General features: G+C 41.1%; 1 protein-coding gene across 1 annotated transcript in view; it reads left to right on the plus strand.

Annotated features, from left to right (window-relative positions):
• The first annotated feature begins 1338 nt into the window (after window positions 1-1338).
• FHIP1A (FHF complex subunit HOOK interacting protein 1A) overlaps window positions 1339-13330 on the plus strand; it is a 371400-nt gene continuing 359408 nt past the window's right edge. The window contains exon 1 of the mRNA XM_051964895.1: window positions 1339-3849. The gene's annotated coding sequence lies outside the window, so the exon portion shown is untranslated. The remainder of the gene's footprint in view (window positions 3850-13330) is intronic.

A 13330-nucleotide genomic window follows, 5' to 3' on the forward strand; every position in this document is an offset into this window, starting at 1 on the left:
AGTAGTCCAGGTTCTTGGATGAGTACCAGTACTGGGGTAGAAGCTGTGATGGGAGAAAAGGGGATATATCATATCTGAGAGATCTTATAAATGCAGAAAATACAAGACAACAGAACTAGAGATTGCCAGAAAGAGTGGCATGGGAATGGGAATGGGAATGAGGAAATTAGTAGGCTCACTTGGGAGGAACAAAAAGACAGGTCATAGTAGTACTTCATAGAGTATATGGAGGAAAACAAATGGTAAGACTGGAAGGTACCACATTGTGAATCATCATTATCATCATCATCTTTCTTCTTCTTCTTCTTCTTCTTCTTCTTCTTCTTCTTCTTCTTCTGCTGCTGCTTCTTCTGCTTCTTCTGCTTCTGCTTCTTCTTCTTCTTCTTCTTCTGCTTCTTCTGCTTCTGCTTCTTCTTCTGCTTCTTCTTCTGCTTCTGCTTCTGCTTCTGCTTCTGCTTCTGCTTCTTCTGCTTCTTTTGCTTCTTCTGCTTCTTTTGCTTCTTCTGCTTCTGCTTCTTCTGCTTCTTCTGCTTCTTCTTCTGCATCTGCTTCTTCTTCTGCTGCTTCTTCTTCTTCTTCTTCTGCTTCTTCTTCTGCTGCTGCTTCTTCTTCTGCTGCTTCTTCTTCTGCTGCTGCTTCTTCTTCTGCTGCTGCTTCTTCTTCTTCTTCTTCTTCTTCTTCTTCTTCTCTTCTTCTTCTTCTTCTTCTTCTTCTTCTTCTGCTGCTGCTGCTGCTGTGCTGCTGCTTCTTCTTCTGCTTCTGCTGCTTCTTTTTCTTCTTCTTCTTCTTCTTCTTCTTTCTTCTTCTTCTTCTTCTCTTCTTCTTCTTCTTCTTCTTCTGCTGCTGCTGCTGCTGCTGCTGCTGCTGCTGCTTCTTCTTCTGCTGCTGCTTCTGCTTCTGCTTTTCTTCTGCTGCTTCTACTTCTTCTTCTTCTTCTTCTTCTTCTTTCTTCTTCTTCTTCTTCTTCTTCTGCTTCTCTTGCTTCTTCTTCTGCTTCTTCTTCTTCTGCTTTTCTTCTGCTGCTTCTGCTTCTGCTTCTTCTTCTTTCTTCTTCTTCTTCTTCTTCTTTCTTCTTCTTCTGCTGCTGCTGCTGCTGCTGCTGCTGCTGCTGCTGCTGCTTCTGCTGCTGCTTCTTCTGCTGCTTCTTCTTCTGCTGCTTCTACTTCTTCTTCTTCTTCTTCTTCTTTCTTCTTCTTCTTCTTCTTCTTCTTCTGCTGCTGCTGCTGCTGCTGCTGCTTCTTCTTCTGCTGCTTCTTCTTCTTTCTTCTTCTTCTTCTTCTTCTTCTTCTTCTTCTTCTTCTTCTTCTTCTTCTTCTTCTTCTTCTTCTTCTTCTTCTTCTTCTTCTCCTCTGTATTTAGCAAAGTTCTGAGGTTTGGTTGCCTGTAGCTCAGATTTTAAAGTCAAGATCATAAATAAGGAACACAAACTAAAGTGGTAAGACAATTTAACAAAAGATGCTGGACTCTTTTCGGAGCTGGAAAAAACTTCAGAGGCTATTCTTTTTACTTCACAGATGAGGAAATTTTGGATAGTTACTAAGACGTGAGTATAAGGGCAGCTAGCTGCTTCACACCCAGGCTCAAGCACTCAGCTCTATGATTCTATGCAAGTCACTTAACTCTCTTTAATTCAGTTTCCTTAACTGTAAAGTGAACTGGAGAGGAAATGGCAAATCACTCCAGTATCTTTAGCAACAAAACCACAAGAGGGATCACAAAGAGTTGGACACGATAGAACAAATTGTTATGATTACTGCTGCTGCTGTTATTATTAAAACTATTACTACTACTATCCAGCACTACCAACTCCAGGTTCTCTTCATCTTGAGTCAAATGCTCTTTCAAATCCATCTCTGCTACCTACTGTCCAAGCGATTTGGGACACCGCACTCCAGTCACTCTTGGCTTCCCTTTCCTGAACCGTACAATGATGGGGGGCGAGGAGGGGGGGCTGTACTTAACTCCACAACAAGGCTGCTTCCAGACCCCAACCCTTCCATTTCGTGACGTTGAAAGAACCAGGTCAGTGTAGTCGGAAGAAGCGGGAGCTCCTACTCCAACCTCAGTTCTTGCCAAGAGATGCACCGCTTGAATGCTAAGCTTTGAACAGCTGTGAAACGAGAGCAGCTGACAAAATGCTAGGCTGGGGCTATTGGGAAAAGGGAGTTTATTTGAGATGGTTGACGTGCCAAGAAAGGAGGGAGAAAAGCAGAACCTGACACTACTTTCCAAACCTATCTTCGCGGTCACAAGAGTCTTTTGGAGTGCGGTGAAATGGATCAGCCCTGCCGGACACACCCTCCCTCTTGGGGAGGGAGCGGTTACCTAAACTCTGTTCAGTTTTCCTTTTTGGTTCCTCGCTGCCGAAAGCAGCCCACACGAACTTTCTTGAAAGGTAGGTAGTAAAAAGTTTTAAAACTCCAACATTTAGAAAAGAAGCTAAAAAACGCGGTGCTTATTGCACACACACTGGATTGCAATTTTCTCTCTCCAACAACTCTCTCCGACTTCAGGGAATCATCACATTTCTTTGACTTTGTCACTCGCAAGTTGGATGGGGGCGGTTCCTCTTGGACAGTATTTGCCCCGCAGGATTTAAACACTGATCCACGATTTTGTGCATGAGGATGAATCTAAAAAGAAGCCGTAGAAAGCCGGGGGACTGTTGTTGTGGGCCAAGCACTAATATAGACCTGTGACAGGTTTAGGGTGGCCGCTGGCTGACTTCTTAACTCCAGAGCTGAAAGCGGCCTTGAAGGCCATTTGACTCAACTCTCACTTTAGACAGCAGTCGGTGAGCATTTATTAGGCGCTTTCTATATGATAAGCAGACATTTTGAGGATCACTGGAAATAACATAAGACGCTATATCAGTGCTAGCACATAAAGGTGAAGTGATTGATATCACACGAGTAACACGAACAAGCGCGGAGATTCGAACCCAGGCCAAAGCCCTTTCTACTGTGTGTGTGTATATGTGTACGTGTGTGACAGATCGTGCAGGACACGATCACGCCGGGGCTCACTAGGCTAGGGCGTCTTCCATTCAGTTCCAGTCCAAGTTTCGGAGGAAAGTTCCTCCCTCTGCGCTCGGCTCCTCCTACTTCACCTTAGGAACCGTCCGCCCTCGCAGCGCCGGGAAGGCGCAGCGGCTACCTGGAGTCCCGGGAGCCCAGGTGGCGGTGGTGGGGGGACCCATCGAAGCGTCAGACGGTCCGAGGGGACTGAAAAGCGGGTCCCGGGCGAGCGGGGAAGGACGCGCCGGCGGCTGGAGGGTGGGACGGGACGTGCGCACACCTCGAAGCCGGCCGGGCAGGTTGCGGCCCCTCCTCTTCGGCTCTAGCCCCGAGCCGGGGGAGGAGGCGAGGGCAGGGCCTCTGGAGTGGGCGCGGCCCCGCAGCTGGCCTGACGCACCTCCCGAAAGTTCCTCTGGGGTGCCTCCAGCAGCCAACTTTCTTCTAGGAGTCCTACTGCTCCCGAGTGACCTCCCCAGAGTTGTGGCCCCTCCTCCCCGGCCCCCAGCCACAAGCCGGGGTCCCGGGCTTGCAGAGCGGCTTTTCCGTGGGGCTGCGGGAAGCATCCGATCTTGCCTCTTGCCGGTGATTTCTGGGCTCCGCTAGCGGGGTCGGCAGCTCTGGAAGCCGCTGAGCCCCGAGCGTCCGCCGGCAGCCCCCGGATCCCGTCACGCTCGTCCTTTCCTCCCGGCCCAAACTTTGCGAAGCCGCCGGACGCTCAGGGCTTACTTCTTCCAAAGTGTACGGGACGTTTCAGACAGGAAGGGATCCTGCTGCTCCTGGTATCTGCCGGAGGAGGAGGGGCGCTGGCACCTCCCCCCGTCCCCATTCCCAGGTACGTTGCGCCTTTAACTATACTTTTTGCCCCGCTGGGGACTTTTTTTTTTTTGGGGGGGGGAGAAGGGTGAAAGTGTGCGTTGCGCCTTCTAGCTGGCTTCGTGGCGGTCCGCCTGCGCTCCCCCAAAGAATTGCATCAAGGGTAAGAATTGGCTCCTCCTTATCAGGAAGGGGCAGGCGTGCAGTGGCGGCTGGAACCCCAGGAGGTGGCTGTTACTGGGTTACAGCTCTGGGGAGATGGGGCAGTGTTGTTTTGAAGGAGGTGAATGCCTTCTTTTCACTTCACCCGCTTTCTTGGTGTGTAATGCTGGTAAGGACGTAGCTTAAGCACCGAGGAAGAAAAGGGGTTTGGGAGCGGTCACCTTCCATCGCCATCCCACAGGGTCCCCAAAACCATTCTGGACCATCTCCCCCTTTCCAGACAAACAAACAAAGGTGTCTCCGAGCTTCGAAGCAACCTCCTGGGTGTAGTAGGGACATGCAAGTTGACTTGACAGATTGCTATTGCCAAACTTCAGAAAAGCCCTTGTAAAACTGGATGCAAGTCCACCCCAACTTCTTCTTGGCAAGGGTGGCCTCCATTCCCTTTCAGCTTAGGATGTGGAGACATGAAAATTGCTGCTGAGCTGGCTGGAAGGCTTGTGGTTTGCCGATGTGGGTGATGGTGGCAGCAATAGGATTTTTCCCCCCCTCTGACCCCTGGAATCCTGTCAACCCGCATGATGAATAAACCCAGCCCTCTCCCTTTCTCCTAGACTGTCTCTTCCAAGGGAGAGGCAGCTTGAAATGCCTTGAGAATAGAAAAAAAGTTCCCAAGGGAAGTAAGGATCTTTAAGCAGAGGAGGAGAAAGGGTGTGTGTGTGTGTGTGTGTGTGTGTGTGTGTGTGTGTGTGTGTGTGTGTGTGTGTGTGTGTTTTGAGTGTATGTCTCATATAATTGTACTCTGTGTGTGTGTGTGTGTGTTTTGAGTATATGTCTCATATAATTGTACTGTTTTCCAGTAGATTGAATAGGCTCTTCGGCCTCACTCTTGAAAGGGCCATGCTACCTAAATCATCTCATTAGGAAGTCAGCTGTTCTCTGTTAATAGCCACAGGAACTCTGATGAAATTATGTAGGTCATTGAAAATAATTCCTGCTTAATCGCCTTTATCCTTTTGATTAAAGAGAGAAAAGATTTTCTTCTATAATGCTCCATGCCTGCTTTGCCAGGGTAACCTGCATGTCCTCATTCATTGGACACTGGTGTTCTGAACATGATTGCTAGTTCCTGAAAAAAGAGCTTACCTAGAACAGTGCAGAGTCCCTGAAATATCATTATCTTTTGCATCTTAATTTTCCATATATATGCAGGGAATAGTTTACAAGTATTATTCTTGTTGTGATTATTTTCACACAGCATACTTTTTCACTGAAAGTGCATTACTGAAAGATATTGACTCTTTTTTGATGATACTTAATGCTTCTTATGAATAGAAAAGGTTGTTATTGTTAATATCATTAGTATCATTGTTAATTGTCATTGCACCGTGCTTTCCTTAGGGAATGATCTTAAGGAGGTGAATGAAAAGGTAGGAGAGGCTTCACTAAAAATATGGTGAGTGACAGATGGGGAATGAGTTCAGGACCGTAGATTGAGAGCTGGAAGAAACTTTAGAAGTAATTTAGTGAGACCCTCTCGTTTTACACTTAACAAACCATTAGTGCTTAATAAATGCTAGTTGGAGGATTTTCCTGAAGTCACACGGCTGGCAAAAATGAGATTTGAGCTTAGATCCTCCACATCTAACATTCTTTCTATCACATGACACTACCTCTAAAGGCCCTTTGAACTTCTTTAAGAAGGGGACCACCAGACTTTGGCTATCCCAGTTCCTCAAAGCTAAATGCCTTTCCCCCCTGGTCTGTATGACTATACAGTCAGATTCATGACCAAATAAATATAAGTGAAAGTAATATAAACTTCAAGTGTGAGTAAACTTTTGTCATTGGATCAGTTACTGCTCGGTTTGCAGATGAGGAAATTGAGATCCAGGAAAGCTGTGAATTGTTCACAGTAACAAAGAATCAGGATTTGAATCCAAATCTTCCACCTCTGAATTCTTTGCTACTATACTACACTAGAAAGATAGTACTCTTTGAATTCCGAACTCACATTAAAGTTCTATTCTTGATGTCTCATGGTTTTGTCTAGCTCTATATCTCTGAACGACTACTTGCCAGTAGTAATTTAAAGAGAGAGTTTGTCTTGTCACTGCCCCTGTCCCCTATTCACTTAGTGGCCCACTATATTGTGTTTTTGGCAAAAGGGATGAATTCTTCCAGCGAGGATAACTCTCCACATTGTGCTCTGACTCATCGTACTTGGACTTGTATAGCTGAGGAGTTACTAACAATTGCTCCTTCATTTCATGGAGTAGTGTAACCATACAATGAACATTATTTCTTATTAACTCCATATACTTGTTATCAGGCCTATGGTTGGCACAGATTCTTATTCGTTGTGTCAGCCTGCGCAAGTAACTCGGTCTGTTTGCCTCAGATTCCTTGTCCATAAATTGACCTGAAAAAGGAAATGACACTATTCTTCTGCTCAAAAATTCAAAATGGAATCATAACCGAAAATCAAGTGAAGAGTAACAGCAATTTGAAAGCTTTTTAGCAATAGAAGGGTTAAAATAGTGGATATTCTCAAGGTTTGGCTCATGGTCTGCTTACTACTTTGTGGTCAGAAGTTTGCAACCCTTAGAATCATAGAGTCACAAAATGTTAAATCTGGAAGAGAATGGAGACATGGGACAACAGCAGGGTGTAGTGGAAAGAGATGAGGAACTGGATCTGGAAGATGTGCTTTGCCAATTATTAGCCATGCAACCTCAGGCAAATTCCTTGCCTCTCTCAATCTCAGTTTCCTCGTCTGTAAAATGGAGATAATAATACCACATGGTGTTGTTGTGAGGCCCATAGACATAAATAGCATTGTAACCTTGAGCAATTTTGTTAAATGTAATCTGGTCTTTTATTGCTGTGGTGGTTGTTACTCAAAACTCTCATTTTACAGATGAGTAGACTGACTACCCAAGAAGTTGAAGAATTTGCCTTTTGGCCATGTGGCACTTTGCCAAGACAAGTGTTAATTCCCCATCTCTATACCCATGAATCTCATCCATGTTTGTTGTTGTTTTGTCTGGCCCTGAAGTCCTGATTCAGCTTTTTATTCCTCACTCTGAAGTCAACTTCACTTCTCTTTCTTTTTGATCTTCATGTTTATAAGGTCTAGTTATACATTGTGTGTGAATGAAGTTTCCTTGAGTTTGAAACTTTGGGTTCTGTTGAAAATGAGCTCCTCCCCTGCTGTATCAATTCTGTAAGTTCCAAAGTGGGTAAATAAGGGTTTGTGATTAATTTGTTTTCCTGGTGGCCATTCAGTCGTTCTTAGGTTAAAATGCTGAAAAATGTGCCAAGATACTTGCTAGGACAGAGATCCTACTTATTTATCCATCTGGGTCCTACAGAGTCTCAAGTGGGATTCTTTTGTTAAACATTCATTTAGAAGTTATTTTTCGTGTTCATATCTTTTTTGGTTCTTAATATAGTCATCATGCTCCTCCCATTCCCTGAGAAACCTAAAGTCATTCAACAAAATTAAACAATATATCAGCCAAATTCTATAGTGATACAGTATCTCACACCCATTGTCTACTACTTCTGCCAAGAATAGAGGGAGGTGCATTCTCATTATCTCCTTCTGGGACAAACTTGGTTACTATAATTGCACAGACTTCATCCATTTACTTATTTCTTCATCCATCTAATCCAGCGATTTATTCAATAGTTATTTTTTTTCATACATTTATTTGTTTGTTTATTGCTCATTTACATGGTTGTGATAATTATTTTTCTATTTTTGCTTATCAAGATGGATTCTTGATTTTTTTTTTGAGGGGAGGGGAAGAAGAGGGAGGTAGATAGAAGTTGGGCTTGGTGTAGTCATCCAGAAAAATGTCTAGTTTTCTGGACCTAGACTATCTTGATACAAGTTGACAGTTCTAGACACATCTCCTCCATCTGCTTGCCTGCCCTTCTTTCCAGCTTCCTAAATGATGGGCACCTACCTGGAAAATTCTGAGACAGAGGCTTTTCTTCACTACCTCTTGGCAAGAGCTTGGAATGATAGGCTCTTCTTCTTCTGAATTGTCATGTTCAGCAAGTTTTCTTACCCAAGAACCTGAAGTTCTTTTACTGGCTGAGAAATGGACTCATTCAGCCCCTTGGGAGAATGTGTTTTAATCTTGTCCTCTTGATGACTGATGCGGGTGCATCTTTCTGGGTCCCTTCTTGTCCCCAATTTCCTTGGCCTCCCTTTTGGTGTCTCACATTCCCTAATATGAGTTACAGCAAGCTGAATAAACAACAAGTTATCATTTAACCTTGTTTGCAAAGCTATGTAAATACATAAATTTATATACACACGCATCTAAAACACAAATCACATACATATATACATGCATATACATATATAACATGTTATCTCATTTGATCTCATTGAATTGTTTTAATAGATACTAGATAATAGTTATACTATATATATATTACATATATGATAGATAATAGATATTATACTAGATAATAGTACAATATTATTATTATACTCATTTTTTAGATAAGGAAAGAAGATGGGAAAGGTTAAAATGAGCTACCCAGGCAGATTTTGAACTCAAGTTTTTTCTGATAATATGTTCTCCACTGCTTTTAGCATCATTGCCTGGTTTATTTTTTCTACTGAAAAACAGCTGCAGTGGAACACAAGGATAATTTTCTTTGTCTCGGCAATCAAATTACTTAATTTTTAATTATGTATATGTGATTATATGTGTATTTTAAACCACATCTATGTAAATATATGATGAAACATTAAGTGATTAGAGAGAGAGGGATTTTAAGAAAAAAACCAAAAGCATCAGTGATGCTGAAAACAGCAGATAGAGTGAATTTGGGACTGGGAGAGAGAGAAGAGAGGAGCTTGGCAGGAGGTGGTGTGAGAGCACCTGGAGCTGTGATTTCAATGGTGTAGGGAGCTCTGTGGTGAGGAAACTCCTTCCACTAAGTAAATCAGCCCCTAGTCTGTACTGTCTAGCCTCAGTCTTTTAAAAAGTTGTCTTGCTTTTTTTTTTTTTTTTTAAGCAAGTAACTGCTAAACTTTAGCAGTTTGTTTTTTTTCCTGAACTCAGATATTTATTACCTCTGTGACATTTAACTTCTATCACCTCAATTTATCCATAAAAAAAAAAAAATAGCATCTACATTTACAGTGTCCTTGTGAAGATCATATGAGATAACACATGAAAAGTTCTTTGCTCTAGCTATATAAAAACATTTAGCAGTTTTTAACACAAGTTTTTATACATAAAACTTTTCTTCCTAAATTCATGGGATAGAAAAATGATTTCATTCAAGGGAGATTATAGCATGTAGCTGGACAGAAGATACTGTCGTGGCCAAAGATGCCAGGTTTGAGGGGATCAGCTTTCACATGAGGACCTTTAAGTTTCATTTCATGTTTTTCCCAAGAGAAAGCAGTAATTGGTAACAGCTGCAGAAACACTCTGCAGTTGTTGGATGAGCTACTAATTAGCTTTTATGGGGCACAGCTTAAATTTTTTTTTGAGAACTTTATTCTAGGGTATATCATCAAGATATTCAGAGACCACACTGTGTGTGTGTGTGTGTGTGTGTGTGTGTGTGTGTGTGTGTGTGTGTGTGTGTGTGTATTCTAGCTATTTCCTTGACAGTGATTAGAATTTATTTTCAGTAGGTTATTACAGGTCAATTGAATGTTTGCACATAAAGGTGTTCCAGGCACTCTGTTTCACATTTCCCTTTCTGTGTAAGGAGGAAATAAATATTTTTAGCCAATTCCTAACATAGGCTAAGATTTTCTTAGCTTTCCTGGATACTTGCATTGGAACCAAGCTCCATTAATCATCCCAAGAAGGACATCATGTTCTACCTGTGTCCTCTGTATGTATCAGAGGATTTTGAAACAGAGATTTTATATCAGAGATTTTGAAGCCAGTGATTTCAGGCTGATTTCTTTTTGAATATGTTTAAAGACAGAAATTATTAATATATGTATCCACATGTGTATATATACATCTACACATACATACATATATGTATATGTACACATATATACAAGTACGTGTACACACACACAAAGGTCCTAGTCAACACTAAAAATAACTTATTGGTCATTGTTTTTTCTTAAGAGTTGTGCAAAAAAAAAAATACTGCTATTTAGCTGTTTCAATCTTGCCTGACCTTTCACAACCCCATCTGGAGTTTTCTTGGGAGAGATATATATTTCCTTCTCTCACCCATTTTACAGATGAGGAAACTGACACCAACAGGGTTAACTGACTTGTTCTGAATCTCATAGTAAATTTCTGAGACCAGATTTGAAGTCAGGAAGGATGAGTCTTCTTGACTCCAGACCTGTGTTGATTTACTGTACCACCTAAATCAGTAGTTCTCAAGTGTGGTTCAGTGAATCCTGGAGGGTCTCTGAAATCCTTTCAGAGGGTCTACAAATTCAAAATTAGTTTTTTTCTAATACGATAAATATCTATTATGTATCCATATAAACAAAAACTCTTTGGACAGATTCTCAATAAGTTGTTAATACCGTAAAGATACTGAGAAAAAGAGTTTGAGAACCACTGACCTAAATGCTCTGCAAAAATAACGATGAGAACATTAATGTAATGGGATGAATGGTATGCAGGATTTGGAGCTCTAGGACGAGTTTAAATCTTGACCTTGCCACACAATACATTTGTGACCCTGCTTAAGTTATCTTGCTTCTAAACTTATCAGCTTCTTCACTTATGAAAAGAGGGACTTGATAATTGCTAAGATATGAATGATTGATTTGCAGTTGATAAGATAATGGCTAAACCTATGATCCAAGGAATCATTGTAGTGGGATTCAGGAATCTTAACTCCTAGATCTGGCTCCTAAGTTGGACTTTTTTTTTTTAATTGGGAAAACACTTTGATTTGTTGTTGTTGTTTTAAATACATATTCCTTTAAGAATCATATTGGAAAAGAAAAATCAGAGCAAAAGGAAAAAAACTACGGTAGAGAAAAAAAGCAAAAAAAGTGAACATAGCATGCGTTGATTTACATTCAATCTCCTTAGTTCTTTTTCTGGATGCAGATGGCATTTCCTGTCCAAAGTCTATTGGTTTTGCTTTGGATTACTGAACCACTAAGAAGAACCAAGTCTTTCATAGTTAAACATCGCACATTCATGCTGTTATTGTGTATAATGTATTCCTGGTTCTGCTTGTTTTGCTTAGCATCAGTTCATGTAAATCTTCCCAGGCCTTTCTAAAATCAGCTTGGTCTTCATTTTTATAGAACAATAATAATCAGTTACCTTCATTTACCACAACTTCTTCAGCCATTCCCCAATTGATGGGTATCCTTTTCCACTTTTTTGCTACCACAAAAAGAGCTGCCACAAACATTTTTGCACATATGGATCCTTTTCCCTCCTTTATATTTTGTTCTAATACAGACCTAATATTAGCACTGCTGGGTCAAGGGGTATGTACTGTTTTATAGCCCTTTGGGCATAGTTCCAGGTTGCTCTCCAGAATGGTTGTATCATTTCACAACTCCATCATAGGTTGAATATTTATTTAATATTACGAACAATTTAATATAGGGTACTCTTGGTTTCTCTCACCTGTGGCTCCAAGAATCTGTAGCATGTACACTACTTCAGTAAAACCATTTTGGCAATGAGGCAGAACCAGGTTGAGGATAACTAAATGAGCTCAGATGTCTACTCCAAGCACGTAAAGTCTTCCCCTAATAGAATGAGTGAATGAGAACAATTAGAGCTTGGTCAGACATCAAATTAAGATCATCTATTGTGTCCTGGTCCATTGACATTTGGTGTCTTTGGAAGAAAGAATGAAGCTGATGATTTTGTGCAACTTGAGTGCCAAGATATCACCTTTAATGTCATTGGTCCTCTTTGAAAATAGAGAATAAACAATAACAAAAATCTGTAACATAGGGATACCACTTGACAGTGTTTATTTATAGCAACCAGGAGCATTGGTTAGATGCTGAAAAAAGACCTTCCTACTGAATTAGAGCAGTATGGAACTGGAATGGTTTCCTTTGGGACTTCATAGCATCAAGGTGATCAGAAGCTTTTAGACTGAGGCTCATTGACCATCAGATATTGAGAATATTGTATTAGGGAATTTTTTTCTTCAGGGAAGGATTGGACTAGATTAGTTTTGAGATCTCTTCCAGTCTTCAGAATCTGAAACTTTGTGCTTGATCAGTTTAGAGATCATCTAGATCATTCTTCTCATTCTTTCTAGAAAAGAAAATTGAAGATGAGTCAAGTTCATTCAACAAACCTTTACTCAACTCTAGTCAAGTACCAGGTACTGTGCTAAGCCCTGAGGATAAAAAAAAAAGTTAAGAATAAATAAAAATAAAAAACAGATTAAAAAAGATAAAAGAAAAAGATAAAAATAGTCCCTACCTTCAAGGAGTTTACATTCTATGGGGGATTGATAACAACTATGCATAAACAGGATAAAATGGAGAGAAAATGAAGGGCAGACACTAGGATTAAGGGGGATTGGGAAAAGGTTCTAGCAGAAGATGAGCTTTTTGAGACTTAAAGGAAGCCAGGGAAACCTTGTTTAAGATCATACAGGTTTGGTAAATAACAAAACTGGAATTCAGGCCCTGCCCCTCTGACTCCTAATGGAATGGATTTACCACTTGACTAAGGCTGAGCAGTTCGACATCGGGGTTGGAGGGTGACATTGGCAGCATCCTTTTTTTGTTGATTTTTTTTTTTTATCCTCTGACAACTCATTCTCTAATACTTTGAGGAAGAATAACAATTAATAACTTCCAGTGAAAAACATTTACTATTCCCCCTCTACTCTCTTTCTAAGAATAAGTTCCATTTATGAATTTAAAGGTCAGAATCCTTTCCCAATTTCCCCCAGTCCCTTTGAAGCTTTCCCTCAGTAACAAAGGAAAACTTGGCCCCAAACCTACCAACGAGGTGACTGCAGCCAGAAAATCACACATATATTATTAACTTTAGAGAAGTTACTCAAGGACACACAGCTGAACAGAGGCAGGGGAAAGCCAGAGAAGGTGACCTATACTTAACTAAACTGTCACTAGAAACAAAGTACATATGGAACATCACGAGCATACTTACATAGATTTAGAACTGGAAAGGACATTAGAAGTCAATCACTACAACCATCTCCTTTCACAGATGAGGAAAATGAAAGCCAGTGAGATAAAGAGATTTGGGTGAGGTTGCTTTGTAGTAGAGAGGAATTTGAACCTTAGCATCTGACTCCCAATCCATCACTTTTTCTGCCATGAAAACTTTTCTAGAATTTAAAAAAATTTTTTTCTA

Source organism: Antechinus flavipes, chromosome 6 (genome assembly GCF_016432865.1).
Source record: "Antechinus flavipes isolate AdamAnt ecotype Samford, QLD, Australia chromosome 6, AdamAnt_v2, whole genome shotgun sequence".
In the NCBI taxonomy this organism is placed as follows: Eukaryota; Metazoa; Chordata; class Mammalia; order Dasyuromorphia; family Dasyuridae; genus Antechinus; species Antechinus flavipes.